A 14,787-nucleotide genomic window follows, 5' to 3' on the forward strand; every position below is an offset into this window, starting at 1 on the left:
ATGCCTCAACTGTGTTAAAGGATCTCTCTGAATGTTTAATGGTTGCCCGTTTGAGTACTGACAAAGGGATAGATAATAAATTGACATCAAAAAGTACTAATGAGAAGTTTCTCTTTTTTCTTCCTTTGTTATATTATTAATGTGTGGCGTACCAGCTGTTGCTCTTCTTTCTAGCTGCTCCATGCAATTTGCTACTGTTCCAATCGAACTGGCATGAGTTTGAAAGTTTATGTTCCCGAGCCCCAGCAGTGGTGGAGGCCATTGCTTTTCAACACCCTGCAGTGGCTCCCTAATCTGAAGCCGCTCCGGATAGGTGGCCGTGTCCGGTGGGCTCTGCAGGATGAGGACGGGGACCTAGCGTGGGTTCGGGATTGGTCCCGTCTCTCCTGATTAGGAAGAGGTTTGGATTGGCCTAATTCTGTCTGAGTGTGCTCTTTTCCCTTGCTGACCAGGTGCCTGCATGCACTCAGACTGCTTCTCCATACTTCTCCCCTGGCTCATCCTTGCTACAGATTCCGTCCTGCGGAAAAGCAATGTGTCAGTGGGAACCTAGTACCTCCCCACGTGTACCCCAGGGTTTGCATGTGTGTCAGAACTGCGATGACCGACACTGAATCCGAATGGGAGGTTTGATTAGACATCTTCTAAGTGTTCTCTGGCTCTGATTTCCTAAGTCTCTGACTGCCTCTGACTGCAGACGTTCCACCTTCCTTTGGGTCCAATATATTTCTAACCAGACTGAGAGCTCTCCGAGGACTGGGGTTCTTTGTGTTGTTTGCTGATCTGTCCTAAGTGCCTAGGAATTGGCTGCTCCAAGTGTGGTCCCAGGCACAGTATTTACAGGCCCTGGGAGATGCTTAGTATTGCAGACTCTCAGGCTCCACCACAGACCCGCTGACTCGGAATCTGCATTAATAAGATTCCCAGGCCATGCGATGCGTTAGCCTAGAACACTGCCTGCTACAGTAAGTACTAGTTTATCTTTAATAAGCTGAATATATCAGTGAAATGACATCAGATTTACTCTGGTGAATGTCTTTCTCCTCGCTCTCTGAGTAGTGTTGCCCCACTGTTTTGTGTGGCATATAGAAGGCAAAGGAAAAGAAAACCCTGCAAACAGCTGTGGTGTCCAGGAAAGGGGTTAGAGAGAGAGCCTATTGGTCTGAGGCAGGGTTTCTCAACTTGGGTTATATTGACACTCTCGGCTGGATCTCTCTTTGCTGTGAAGGGCTGTCCTATGCATTGTAGGATGCGTATTAGCATTCTTGGCCTCTATCCATTAGAAGCTGTCAGTAACATCCCCTTACTCACTGCTATAACAACAAAAATGCTGGCAGACATTGCTACATGTCCCCTCGGGCACAAAATGATCATCCTAGTTAAGACCCACTGGTTTAAGCACATGGCTGTGGAGGATATGTATATGAGGAGGGGTTCTGTTTCCCGAGAGAGAAATTCGGGAGCAGCAGCTTTAGAACAGGCTCTTGTATAAAACTCGTTTGGAAGAAGTCCCTACCACTTACATAGTCATGTTTATTTTCAGGGACACGGCTGCTTCTTTTTAGGTGAGAAGAGGGGAGATAGTGAGGCAGACCCTTCATGCACCGCAACCAGGGTCCACACAGAAACCCCATCTGGGGCCCATGCTCAAGTACCAAGCTATCTTTAGCACCTAAGGCTGATGCACTCCAATGGAGCAATCCTCAGTGCCCAGGTCCACACTCAAACCAATCAAGCCACTAGCTGCAGGGGGGGGCGGGGAGAAAGGGTAGAGAGAGGGAGAGGGGGAGAAGCAGGTGGTTACTTCTCCTGTGTTTCCTTGCCAGGACTCAAACCCAGGATGTTCATAAGCTGGGCTGATGCTTTATCCACTGAGCAACTTGCCAGTCCCATAGTGCTCTTGATAGTAGGAATTAGAAGTCACATCCTTGACTCAGAGGATCCTCAGCTTCAATCTCCATTTCCCAGTACCCATAATGGCTTTCTCTCCCATGAGGCCTTCAACATATCTGTACCCTCAGAACTGCCATCCAGGGCCTGGCACATAGAGACTGTCAATGAGTGAAAGCTAGCAGTTTTATGATTTTGATTATTATGATTCGAAATTTAGGATTCATTTATTCAAATCCTATTTGTTAGCCCTGGCCAGTTGACTCAGGCCAGTTGCAAGGCTGATTTATGTCGGCCCAGTGTGTGGAAGTCTCGGGTTCGATTGCCGGTCAGGGAACACAGGAGAAAGGACCATCTGCTTCTCCACCCCTCCTCCTCCTTTCTCTCTCCCCCTCCCTTCCACAGCCATGGCTTGAATGGTTCAAGCAAGTTGGAACTGGATGCTGAGAATGGCTGCATGGCCTCGCTTCAGGTGCTAAAAATAGCTCAGTTGCTGAGCAATAGCACAATGCCCCCAGATGGGCAGAGCATCAGCCCCAAATGGGGGTTGCTGGGTGGATCCCAATCGGAGTGCATGTGGGAATCTGTCTCTGTCTCCCTGCCTCTCACTTAAGAAAAAATCCTGTTTGTCAAGGCCCTGTCACGTACCAAGCACTAAACAGTAGGGGTACAATCAGGAGCAAAAGGGAAACAGTCCCTCCCTTCACAGTCCATTGGGGAGATGGACAGGAATCAAATATTCACACAGCTAAACATATGATCACAAACTGTGAGGAGGGCTCTGATGGCGAACGCGCCATGCGCTCTGACAGCAAGAGGCGCAGGCTCCCCGTGATGGAGCCTTGCACTTGCCCAGGCCCTTTCCAGCACCTGGGGGGGGGGGGGGCTCATTGGGTGGATGTCGGCTGTCACGTTCATAATTGTTCTTCTTATTCTGAAAAGAGGCCATCAAAATCGTACCGAGTTTAGACCCTATACAACATCAGGGATTCGCCCTGATGGCAGGGAAGAGAAGATGGATTGGAGACCTGAAGGATGAAGTCCCGAGACTTGGGGATGGGCCGAGGCCCGGGTTTCACAATGAACAGCGTGTACAAAAGCCCCGAGGAGGGAGAGGGCAGAGTACACGGTGTGATGGGCTAGATTCATCATCACCTCCTGAAGAAGGGGTTAGTACTGTGGGGTGCACCTGAGGGCAGAGGTCCCTGCGTGCCATCCCCCTGTCCAGCCTTTCCGTAGGCTCAGGGTACCGGGCCCAGCGGGTCTCAGAGGAGATGCCTTCCTCTCTGAGTCATGACTCTCATAGGGCTCCTACCGAGCAAAACATTCATTTCTGAGCCTTTACAATGCCCTCTTCTAAAATAAAACAACACACACACACACACACACACACACACACACACCCCATTTCCTACTCTGTCCCCTAGATTTGCGGGTAGCCTCCCTTTGTTAGTAATCAGGGAGAGGAAAAAAGTCTCACCACGGGCTCCTGATTTACTGCACTTACTTTGACCAGCATACCTGATTTCACATTCCATTCCGTGTCCTCGGGCCTTTTCTGCATCTAGTTTGCCTGGGTGTTTATTTTGCAAGAATAGGAAAACAGTGGTTCGGACTCCTGGTTAAACAGAACTTCCAGTCTGAAATAAAGGTTCTCCTATGACAGCATGTGCTACCCAAATGAGAGGAGCTCTGTATCCCAGCCTGAGGAGAGAATTTCTCATTTCTAATACTGTCGGTGTCATTTGGGACAGAATGATGTGAAATCCCATTTTAAACCTATAGCGCTCCGGATTTGCAAGGTACATTTGGTAATTGGGTTAATATATGAATATGAATTTCCTCACCCGGTCCTTGCGCTGCCTGTGCAAAAGCATTCCTGCCTTCACTCTTTCAGCGCTCTCTGTGCAGAGACTGTGTTCAGTTTCAGTCCGGAAGTCGTCTTCTTGGACCAAAATTCAGCATTACAGGTACACGTGTGTAACTAATAAACAATCTATAATGATGCACCTAGGCACACACTGCAGAGTATTTCAGAATTTTTAAAGTAACCCCAGAAGGACGTGTTCATGGCACCATAGACTGAAAACTAGAAGGGACCCTAAAATTCATCCGGCCCCACCAATTCCCAAATTATCAAAACACTGAAATGCCACAGATTCGTGGGAGTTTCACTGTGACAAACAGCAATAACGTTACATTCCATGGACAAAGGTTTGGGGGACCTTACCTTTCTGCTGTTGGAAATCCAACAGTGTTTGCATGCCCTGTCAGTCTTACTTTATATACATCGTTCACATGCAGCCCAATTTCTCCATTCCTCCTGTCACCTCCCAAACCAGATCATCGTCTGCCCCGGAGGGGCAGAGCATCGCCCCCTGGTGGGCAGAGAGTCGCCCCTGGTGGGCGTGCCGGGTGGATCCCTGTCTGGCGCATGCGGGAGTCTGTCTGACTGTCTCTCCCCGTTTCCAGCTTCAGAAAAATACAAAAAAAAAAAAAAAAAACAGAGCACCGTCATCTCCCACCTGGACCACGGCAGTGGCCTCCCCAACCTCCCCGGCCCCGTCAATTACTCTCCACAGTAGCAGTTTTGTGCACGTGCTAATCTAGTCGTATTTTTTCCCTGTCTAAACTTCCGAGGGACACCACTGAGAAAGTGTAAGACAAGTTGGAGAACACATTTGCAAAACATTTATCTAATAAATGACTTGTGTCCAGAAGATATAAAGAAGTCTTAACAATTCCCCCCAAAAGAAGACTAAAATCCAATTTTAAAATGATCAAAAGACTTGGCTGGACGTGTGCAGCAGGCCTGGTGCTGCTCTTTAGCAGGACCAGCTCCTGGGTGACCCTTGGCTGGCATCTGAGAAATCGGCTTTTGGAGCGCTGCCTATGTTTCTAAGTGATAAGAACCCCGCCCGGGGCACTGAATCTTGCTGTACCAGCTTGCCGAGACTGTGAACAACGTGATGGATCGAGAACACCTGCTTTCCCTCTAGGAGCCCGGAACTTCAGTAATTGTGGCTGGTTGCGCAGGCAGTGTGCCTGCCTCACCAGCGCGTGACAAAAACCCTGGATTTGGAACCCCGGGCGGAAACAGTGCACCCGTTGCTGCATTTCACTGCTGGAGGGAAATGCTCTGTGCAGCCTCCACCTCCAAAGGGAGACATGGGAAGCCTTTGCCGGGGCTTCTCCAGACTCTACCTGTCTTCTCCCCAGCTAGTCCTGCTGTGTGTCCTTTTGCTGTAATAACCCATTGCATAAGTATAAATAATTGCCTCTAAGTCCTTCAGGTGAGTTATCAAATGTGGAGTCCCAGAAACAAGACGCCTCACCAGAGAAGATGCATGAAGGATAAAGAAGCCCACGAAGCGGCCCTGGCTGGTTGGCTCAGTGGTAGAGCATTGGCCAGGTATGGGTGTCTCGGGTTTGATTTCCAGTCAGGGCACACAGGAGAAGCACCCATCTGCTTCTCCACTCCTCCCCCTCTTGCTTCTCTTTCTCTCTCTCCTTCTCCTCGTCCTCCTGCAGCCATGGCTCAATTGGAGCAAATTGACCCCAGGTGCTGAGGATGGTTCCGTGGCCTCCGCCTCAGGTGCTCAGAAGAGCTCAGTTGCTGAGCAACAGAACAATGCCCTTGATGGGGAGAGCATCACCCCTTAGTGGGCTTTCTGGGTGGATCCCAGTCAGGGCGCATATGGGAGTCTGTCTCTCCGCCTCCCCTCCTCTCACTGAATTAAGAAGAAGAAGAAGAAGAAGAAGAAGGAGGAGGAGGAGGAGGAGGAGGAGGAGGGGGAAGAGGAGGGGGAAGAGCAGGAGAAGGAGGGAGAAGAGGGGGAGGAGGAAAAGAAGAAAGAGGAAAGAAAGAAGAAGAAGAAGCCCATGAAGCGAGGCTCAACACTGTTAGCCTTGAGAGAACCACAGTGAGATGCCACTTTGTACCCACTAGAATGATTTAAAGCATCCAGCAATCCACTCCTGGGTATCCACCCAAAAGAGGTGCAAACAGGTCCACTCAGACTTGTGTGTCAATGTTTATAGCAGCATTCATTATTCATTATAGCCCAAAACTTGAAAATTCAGACATCCATCAACTAGTAAAATGGATCAACAGATATGACCACATAATGGAATCATATCCAGCAATTAAAAGAAGGAACTCATGATACATACCTGCCCCAATGTGGATGACTCCCAAAATAATGCTAAGTGAAAGAAGCCAGACATATATGACAGCATAGTGTATGATTCCATTTATGTGAAATTTCTAGAAAAGACAAAACTACAGAAGAAGGCAGGCCAGTGCTGCCTGAGGGCAGGAGTGGAGATTGACGCAACTGGGCACAGGGAAGGTTTGTAGGTGATAGGATGTCCTAGCTAGACTGTGCTGATGGTTGCACAACTATATATATTTATTAAAGCTCCTCAAACTAGGAACAAAAATAGGTAAATTTTGTGACATTTAAGTTATACTTCAATAAAGGTTTGGGGGGGGGGGGGGGGTTGGTGTGTGTGTGTGTGTGTGTGTGTGTGTGACAGAAACAGAGGGACAGAGAGATGGACAGGCAGACAGGAAGGGAGAGAGATGACAAGCATCAATTCTTCATTGCGGCACCTTAGTTGTTCATTGATTGCTTTCTCATATGTGCCTTGACTGGAGGGAGGGTCTACAGCAGAGCAAGTGACCCCTTGCTCAAGCCAGCGACCTTGGGCTCAAGCTGGTGAGCCTTGCTCAAACCAGATGAGCCCACGCTCAAGCCGGCGACTTTGGGGTTTCAAACCTGGGTCCTCCGCATCCCTGTCCAATGCTCTATCCACTGCGCCACCGCCTGGTCAGGCAATAAAGGTTTTGTTGTTGTTGTTTTAAATCCTCCCGAGCTTCCTTTGCCTGCCCTTGGAATAAAGACCTGACTCCTCCTGGGGTGACCTGCTCCACACCCCCCCAGTCCTCCCTCCCCACTCCCCGCGGCCCCCGCCCCCACAGCTCTTGCTTCCTCTGCTCCAGCCATACCGGCATTTCTCAGTTTCTCACACCCACCTCTCTCTCTCACTGGAGCTTTTGCATACTGTTCGCATCTGCCTGGGACGCTGTCTCCCTTCTCCCCGTCTTTGGGCTGATTTCCATTTCTTCTCCAGTTTTCCACCTCAAGTCATTTTTCTAAGAAGGCTTGTCCGAGTCCCGATGAACTTCGACTTGCCCACAATGCTCCTAGCTCCCTGTCCTCTCATAAGAGAATTGTATCACTCTTGAAATTATTGACTCAAAGTTCCCTGAAAGCAAGGGTTTGTTTTGATCATTGTTCTTTTTCCCCAGTACAACTCCTAGCTCAATAAGTACTTCATGAAATAATATTCGAATAAGCATTCAGTGGTGCTGAGAAGCCCATGGTAAACCCACTGGTTTCACGTTGTGCAAGTCAGTGTTTCTGAAGCGTGTTTACACACAGAACCCTTTTTATTTATATGCATACACTTAATATGTGGAACACAGTAGTCAAAGGAGCATCTTAGGAAGCTTTTATCTAAAGATTTTCCCAGTTTATTGCTGCTACGAACAATTCTGCAATAAATACCCTTATACATCAGCCCTTGCAAACCAGTGCTTTTGTGGGAGAGACTCCCAGGAGTAGTATTGCTGAGTCAAATGGTTTCTGTACTTTTTATTCTAATCGATGTTACCAGATTGTAGACTCTAGATTTTTTAAAGTAAATTGAATTTTTTTTGTAAGCACATACACAAAACAAAATGGGAGTGTAGGGGGTGGAAAGAATCTCATTGAGCTGTTGAAATTCACATTTCCTTATTCTTTTCCAGAATGTCACTTTCCTTATCTCTTATACAAGCTAAAGCGATACCTCTTTATTTTAACAGATAATTTGTGATGAATTTCAGGAACTCACTTGCCACAGAGAGACATCGCAGTTTGTAGGCAAACGGTGTTCCTGGTGTTGGTTGGGCACCTTAAAAGCCTCTTTTTTCATTTTGTTAAACAGGAGCTCCTCAAACTAGCCTCAATAAGGGAGATGGGAACACCAGGTGTCACAGGATGTCGACAACTGAAAGGACCCGAGGATGGGACACCTACAGGGTTCACAGGAAACTGGAAAGAAAGAAGAAATTTAAGCGCCCCCTGCCACTTCCCCCCCTTTCCTCTCCTTTCTTCTCCTCCTTTTCCTCTCTTCCTCTCTCCCTCCCTCCCGGCCCTTACTCCCCAGATTGGCTTCTATGCTCCTTGGCCACTGCTCATCATCTGGTGCCCATGTGAGCTCTCACCATAACCGTGTCTCAGGGTCACAATTCTAGGTTCCCAGAGAGAGATTCACCAGCCCTAGATGGACTTGCCCACCTGGCCCATGTGGCAACGACACATCTGTAAGCGCAGACAGAGAGGAAGTGGTGGGCACCCCCAACACTCGGGTCAGTGCCCACACACCACCAAGTAGCCCAGCAGTTGGTGTAGACCCCTTTTGCTCCTGTTTGGTGCAGGAAGTGGCACCGTGATGGGAAAAGCAGGGCCCTGGAGGGAGAAAAGGGGTGGATAGGCAGATGCCACCTGAGTGTCACCTATTCCTCCTATCCTCCTCCATTCCTCCCTCCACTGTGGGCGGGCAGACCTGGACCTACGCAGGTTGGGCAGAAGCTAGAAGGAGCTCCCCCGCCCCCCAGGCCCACAGGCATTGTAGCCCGTGCTTGAGGGAGTGTAGGTCTGGGAGCCTGACTCCACGGAGCAGGACAGAGTCAGTACACTGCTACTAGACTGGTGGGCTGGTCACCTGCAGCCTGATCCTGCAGAGCAGCCAGGGTCTTCCTTCCCAAGAAGCTGCATCAAGCTCAGGGCACAGAGCGTTGGGCCTGGTGTGGGGTCCCGACCCTCTCTCGCAGCCCCAGAGCTTTGTCTCCATACACAGCCTCTCCTGGAGCTCTGACCTGGCCAAAGCTCACTGGCTTCTTGGCGTGAGGACGCAAGTCTATACAGATGGATGTTTGTGAGGTGTGGATTTCCCTCTCATCTCAAGCTGCCTGGCTTTCCTAACTTCCGCCGCTAGGGACAGCCTCTCTGTGCTACAGCCTGGCGTGTCCCTCTCCCACGGTGCCAGGCCCCCTGGGTGCCCCTGTTTTATGGCTGTCTCCCTGAATGGGGTTAAGCATCATGGTTTTTTTTTACTTACTTATAACTATGTGACATTGAGCCAGCTACTTACGCTCTCCAAACTTCATTGCTTTTTACCCATAAAAGAGTGGTAAGAATTCCTAGCCCACAGTGCGGTTTAAGGATTAAATCAGATCGTGTTTGTCACATGAGCACTCAAACAATGGCTGGGATCATCATCATCCTCATCAGGCTGGGGGTTTTATTTTTTTCCTAGCTTTTCTTGGATGCTTAGAACATCCAAGATCTACCAAAACTATGCTACCACATCTTGTCTGTAGCCGCTCCACGTCTTACTGGTTTGCCCAGAAAAATAAAGGCAAATGCCTTGGCGAGGGCTCTGGGAGCCTCAGTGGAGGTGGGCAGGACTTTGAATATGCTAGTTCCTTGAGCATTTATGTCGGTTAACTTTGCTGTGAAACAGATCACTCCAAAACGTAGTGGCTTAAAACAAGAACCATTTATTCTTCCCTATAAATCTAGTAGTGAGCTGGGAGCTTCTGGGCCAATATCAGCTGATCTTGGCTGGACGCACTTTGACGTCTGTGGCTGACTTGTTGTTGGCTGAGGCAACAGGAGTGACTGGACCATGTATCTCTTGTTATCCATTAGACCAGCCCAGGCTTGTTCACTTGGTAGGTGGCAGGGTCCCAAGACTATGAGAGCAAAAGCTGCAAGACTTCTAGAGGCCTCACTCAGGACTGGTACATCATTTCCGCCACAAGTTCTACTGGTCAGAGCAAGTACTGAAGCCAGCCCATCTCTTGATGATGTGATAGCTACTTTGGCAGTCTGCCACAGGTCTCAAGAATTTCTCCGACTCACTATGTTGCTAGTTATACCTTGAAGTGAAAACTCTGTTTTAAAATAAAGGTGGCTGGACGGTTGGAAAGATGGTCAGAAGGATGGCTGGGTGGGTGGACAGTGCTGTATACGAATGAGTGGGTGGGTATATGAATAGGTGATGGGTAGGAGGTTGGGTGCATTCTTTGGCAGTGCGTCCAATGGGTGGAGAAAAGCAGGTTGTTTAGATGAATGGTGGATTTGTAACTAGGTGGGCAGATAACTTTCACATCCTACTCTCATCCCGAGAGCCCAGGAACGTGGTGGCACAAAAACAAGATGGTTTTGCTTGCCATCGTCCAGTCGTTGCAATCTCGTGGCGGCAGAGCGAGCCACCTTCCTGTCCTCTGCACCCCCAGCCTGTGCTCTGTTCCTCTGGGCTGGCTGGCTTGCAGAGGCTCGTTCCCAGGGCCTGCTACCGTGACTGCATGCCCCTCTCCCCCCTTTCCCTCAGAGTGACACTCTTGTACTTCACCTTCTCAGTGGCTCTCCTACCTACAGGATAGAGTCCAGCTGGCTTGTTATAGCATATAAGGCTGTCCATGACCTGGCCACACTTGTCTCCTACATTTTCTTCCACTGTGTCAGACCACCCATCCCTCCTGCCCCCACCTGCTCCCCTTAGCCACACTGTAGCCACATTTGATTATCCCACTTTCCCTGCAGCCTTTCCTATGCCTTCCTGTTCTTGCATGCACCGTTCCCTCTTGGGAATAGCCCCTCCACCCTCAATAAGGCAAGTGCCTACTCATCCGTCTAAACCTTGGCCCTGTGCTCAACCATCACCTTGGCCTCGAAGGGCTTTGTACAAACCGCTACTTGCTACACCTCTTCTCCCACTGGACTTCACTTCCTCAGGTAGTGTCTTACCCATGGCAGTGTCCTCGGCATCAAGCCCAGCTCCAGCCACCTCCCTACAAGGCACTAAGTAAGTGTTTGCTGAAAGGAACCATGAACTCACGGCTTTGACACTTGCCCTGGTTCTCTTGGTGAGTGTCCACGGAGCTCTTGTTACTGTGTGTCCAATTTATGACCATGTGCTGCAAGAAATATGGAGGTCACTGGCCACAAAACGTCAGCAGTCTCACTGAGTGAGCGACGCCAGCGTGCACAAGCATACCACACAGAAAGAGCTCGGGTCGCCCCAGGCCGCGTGGGTAGAACAACATAATTGGGAGAGCTCATGCCTCAGAATTCAGGGCAGGATCCTGGTGAAGTTGGAACACGAGGATGTGAAGGGAGAAGAGGAGAAGTGGGAGAGTGTTTGGGCCCAGGTTCTATAGGAGTAAGACGTAGCTGTGAGGGCGTGGAAGACCATGCCACCGGCGTGGGAGGGTGTGAACGGGAAAGGAACAGAGGGGCTGGGAAAAGGTGTTGAGGTCAGATGGTCAAGGGCCTCAAAGGACAAGGAAGAAAAAGAAACTAGGTATTGTTGAGAATGTATGTGCCAGACCCCTCAAAACTACCCTACAAGGTGATGACTCAGAGACATCAAGTGACTTACCCATAATCACACAGCTAGGAAATTGAAGGTCTGAGATTCAAAACCACTCTGACTGTATAGCCCAGTTCTGCTGGGCTCTCTCAACCCAGAGGCTAGGGTAGAGCAGGAAGGAAGGAAGTTCACAGGGGAGAAGGGTCTTCACAAAGATTATTATAAAGTTATTTGGAATGTCTTCTCTGCCCTGAATCAATGAGCTCCTGGCCTATTTCCTCCCTTTTTGGAAGCACAAAACTTCCATGAGCTGCCTAAAAAGGAGATCCACCCTTGACTGCTTCCACGGAGACAGGATGTAGACAGAGCCCTGAGGCGAGCCCTGAACTGAAGAGGGGATCTTGGCCCACCCCACCCCCACCCCCCATCCTCCCCTCAGAGGCCACCTCCCGCTCCTCAGGGGACAGATTCGGCCCAGATCTGTATTCACTGTCAGGTCTCCAGGAAGTCCTCAGAGGGCTGGGCCACGTTCTTCCTGGAAATCAGTGTGTTTGACCAGCTGCTTCGTTTTCATCTCTTCAGTGTGTAGTTCTGCCCCGAGAACACCAGAACATGGCTCTGGCAAGATTTGTTCTTTTTAAGGCTGGCTGGAGCTTCACCAAGGTACATTAATCTTTAACTGTTTATAGATTTTTCTGCTTAGAATATATACCCTGTGCTTTCTTTTTACCTGGGGATTCGAGTACTGCTTCCATATTGATGATGACTCTGGAGAATTATTTTCTCTCTGGGATTTTCTTCTGTGGGCTTATTTTTCAGATCCAGCATGCCAAGGTTCCCATAGATCTTGGCCTCATTCAGGACACAGCTGGTGGGTAAGACCGTGAACTTTGGGGTCAGACAGGGCCAGACACAACTTCAGTCCTAAGCCCTACAGTTCTACCCTCGTGACCTCTTTTTTCTTTTTTAATTGATTTTAGAGAGAGAGAAAAGGGGAGGGAGGGAGGGAGAGAGAGAGAGAGAGAGAGAGAGAGAGAGAGAGAGAGAAACATCAATTTGTTGTTCAACTTATTTATGGATTCACTGGTTGCTTCTTGTACATGCCCTGACTAGGGACTGAAACTGCAACCTGGCGTATCAGGACAGTGCTCTAACCAACTGAGCTATCTCATCAGGGCCCATGTGACCTCTTTTTTTCTTTCTTAAGTGAGAAGCGGGGAAGCAGAGTGGCAGATTTCCACAAGCACCCCCACCAGGATCCACCTGCCAAGCCCCCTAGAAGGATGCTGTGCCCATCTGGGGCATTGCTCAGTTGCTAAGCAACCAGGCTATTTTTAGCACCTGAGGCAAGGCCATGGAGCTATCCTCAGTGCCGGGGGCCAACTTGTTCCAACCAACATGGCTGCAGGGGGGAAAGAGAGATAGAGGGAAGGAAGAGGGGGAGGGTTGGAGAAGCAGATGGTCACTTCTCCTGTGTGCCTTGACCAGGAATCGAACTCAGGATGTCCATATGCTGGGCAATGCACTACCACTGAGCCAACCAGCCAGGGCCCCGTGTGACCTCTTAAAAATTGCATTCTTGTCTGAAAATGAAGATCTAGTAGAGTCTTATCTCACCATTAGTGGTCATAACAATTGATTTTGAAAAGTTCTTAATCCTGTGCTGGGACACCTGCCTCTTCACCGCACTTCTCCATCACTCAGCCTTTCCCAGTCTCCCTCCTCTTCCAAGGGTAGCTTCTTGCTCTTTCTCTGTCCACTAAGTCAGCCTTTCAGGGCCACCACCAGCCCTCCCCTCCACACAACACCTCTGATTAGCTTTCTAAGTCGTTCCGGGGTAAAGTACACATAACCACAATCTTCCTTAAAATGTGGGAAAGTGGGCCTGACCAGGTGGTGGCGCAGTGGATAGAGCATCGGACTGGGATGCGGAAGGACCCAGGTTCGAGACCCCGAGGTCGCCAGCTTGAGCGCGGGCTCATCTGGCTTGAGCAAAGAGCTCACCAGCTTAGACCCAAGGTCGCTGGCTCCAGAAGGAGGTTACTTGGTCTGCTGAAGGCCCACGGTCAAGGCACATGTGAGAGAGCAATCAATGAACAACTAAGAAGTCGCAACGCGCAACGAGAAACTGATGATTGATGCTTCTCATCTCTCTCCGTTCCTGTCTGTCTGTCCCTGTCTATTTCTGCCTCTGTAAAAATAAAATAAAATAAAATAAAATTATTACCATTGATTTTAAAAAAAATGTAGGAAAGTGGGAAAATTTGTGAATATATATAACTTGTATTTTTTTCAAATTTATTATTATTAGCCAAAAATATATTTTTGAGAGTCTCACCAAAGTGAAAACACAGAATATTCTGTTAAGTCTCAAACACTCAGGATCCAAGAATACCAAGTACTGCTCAAGAGAAGTGATTGGGAAAAAAATTGGCCACCTCTATGGCCACCTCTTCCCAGCTACTGGCCAGTGGACCTACTGGTAGATCAAACACCATGTGCGTCAAGAATCTGCCTCGTCCAGTCTTCTGTCTAAAACTCGGCAATGGCTGTTCCTAGTTGCCCAACTTCTCAGATAACTTGTTCCTGCCTCCCACTTTAGTCCTTTCATGGGCATAGCAAATAAATTATTTTGACCCTTTTCCCACCTTTTAATGACTGTGGTATAAATTAATTGCTAAGGGCATCTCACTTAAAAAGTCCTTTAATTTTTTTTTTCATTTATTGAAAGAGAGAGAGAGAGGAAGGAAGAGAGAGAGAAAGGAGAGAGAGAAGCATCAACTCCTAATTGTTTTACTTTAGTTCATTGATTGCTTTTCATACATGCCTTGAGGGAGGGGGGGGCTCAAGCCAGCGACCTTGGACTCAGGCCAGTGACCTTGGGCTTCAAGCCAGCAACCTTTGGGCTCAAGCCAGTGACCTGAGATCATGTTGATGATACCACACTCAAGCCAGCGATCCCGTGCTCAAGCTGATGAGCCTGCGTCCAAGCTGGTGACCTCAAGGTTTTGAACCTGGGACCTCAGCGTTCCAGATCGATGCTCTATCCACTGTGCCACCACCAGTCAGACAAAAATTTTTTTTAGTAATTGCTTCTGACCAAAAACCATCCCAGTGTCACTGTCATGACATGGCAAGCATGAGATGATGGCATCTCCAGTCTTCCCATCTGCTCTTGGGCTTCATTTCTTTAGCCCTGCCAGTAAGTCTGTGTCAGGGCTCGCAGACGACCAGCCGCAAAGGAATGTCTGACAAGCCGGAAAGTCCTGGCAGACTTCCATAAGAGACCCTCCTTTGTTCAGCAGCCAATCGGCTGAATGCCCACGACCCTTCTCACTCACCCTCCCCAAAACCCTTAAAAAACCCAGTCCCAGGCTGTGCCTGGTGCTCCACTCTCCCTTGCTAGTCAGCTTGGCAAGGTTCCTTTCTTCCTTTCCATAAAGCCTGTTACCAAAATCTTCCCAGTCT

Source organism: Saccopteryx bilineata, chromosome 10 (genome assembly GCF_036850765.1).
Source record: "Saccopteryx bilineata isolate mSacBil1 chromosome 10, mSacBil1_pri_phased_curated, whole genome shotgun sequence".
Taxonomy (NCBI): Eukaryota; Metazoa; Chordata; class Mammalia; order Chiroptera; family Emballonuridae; genus Saccopteryx; species Saccopteryx bilineata.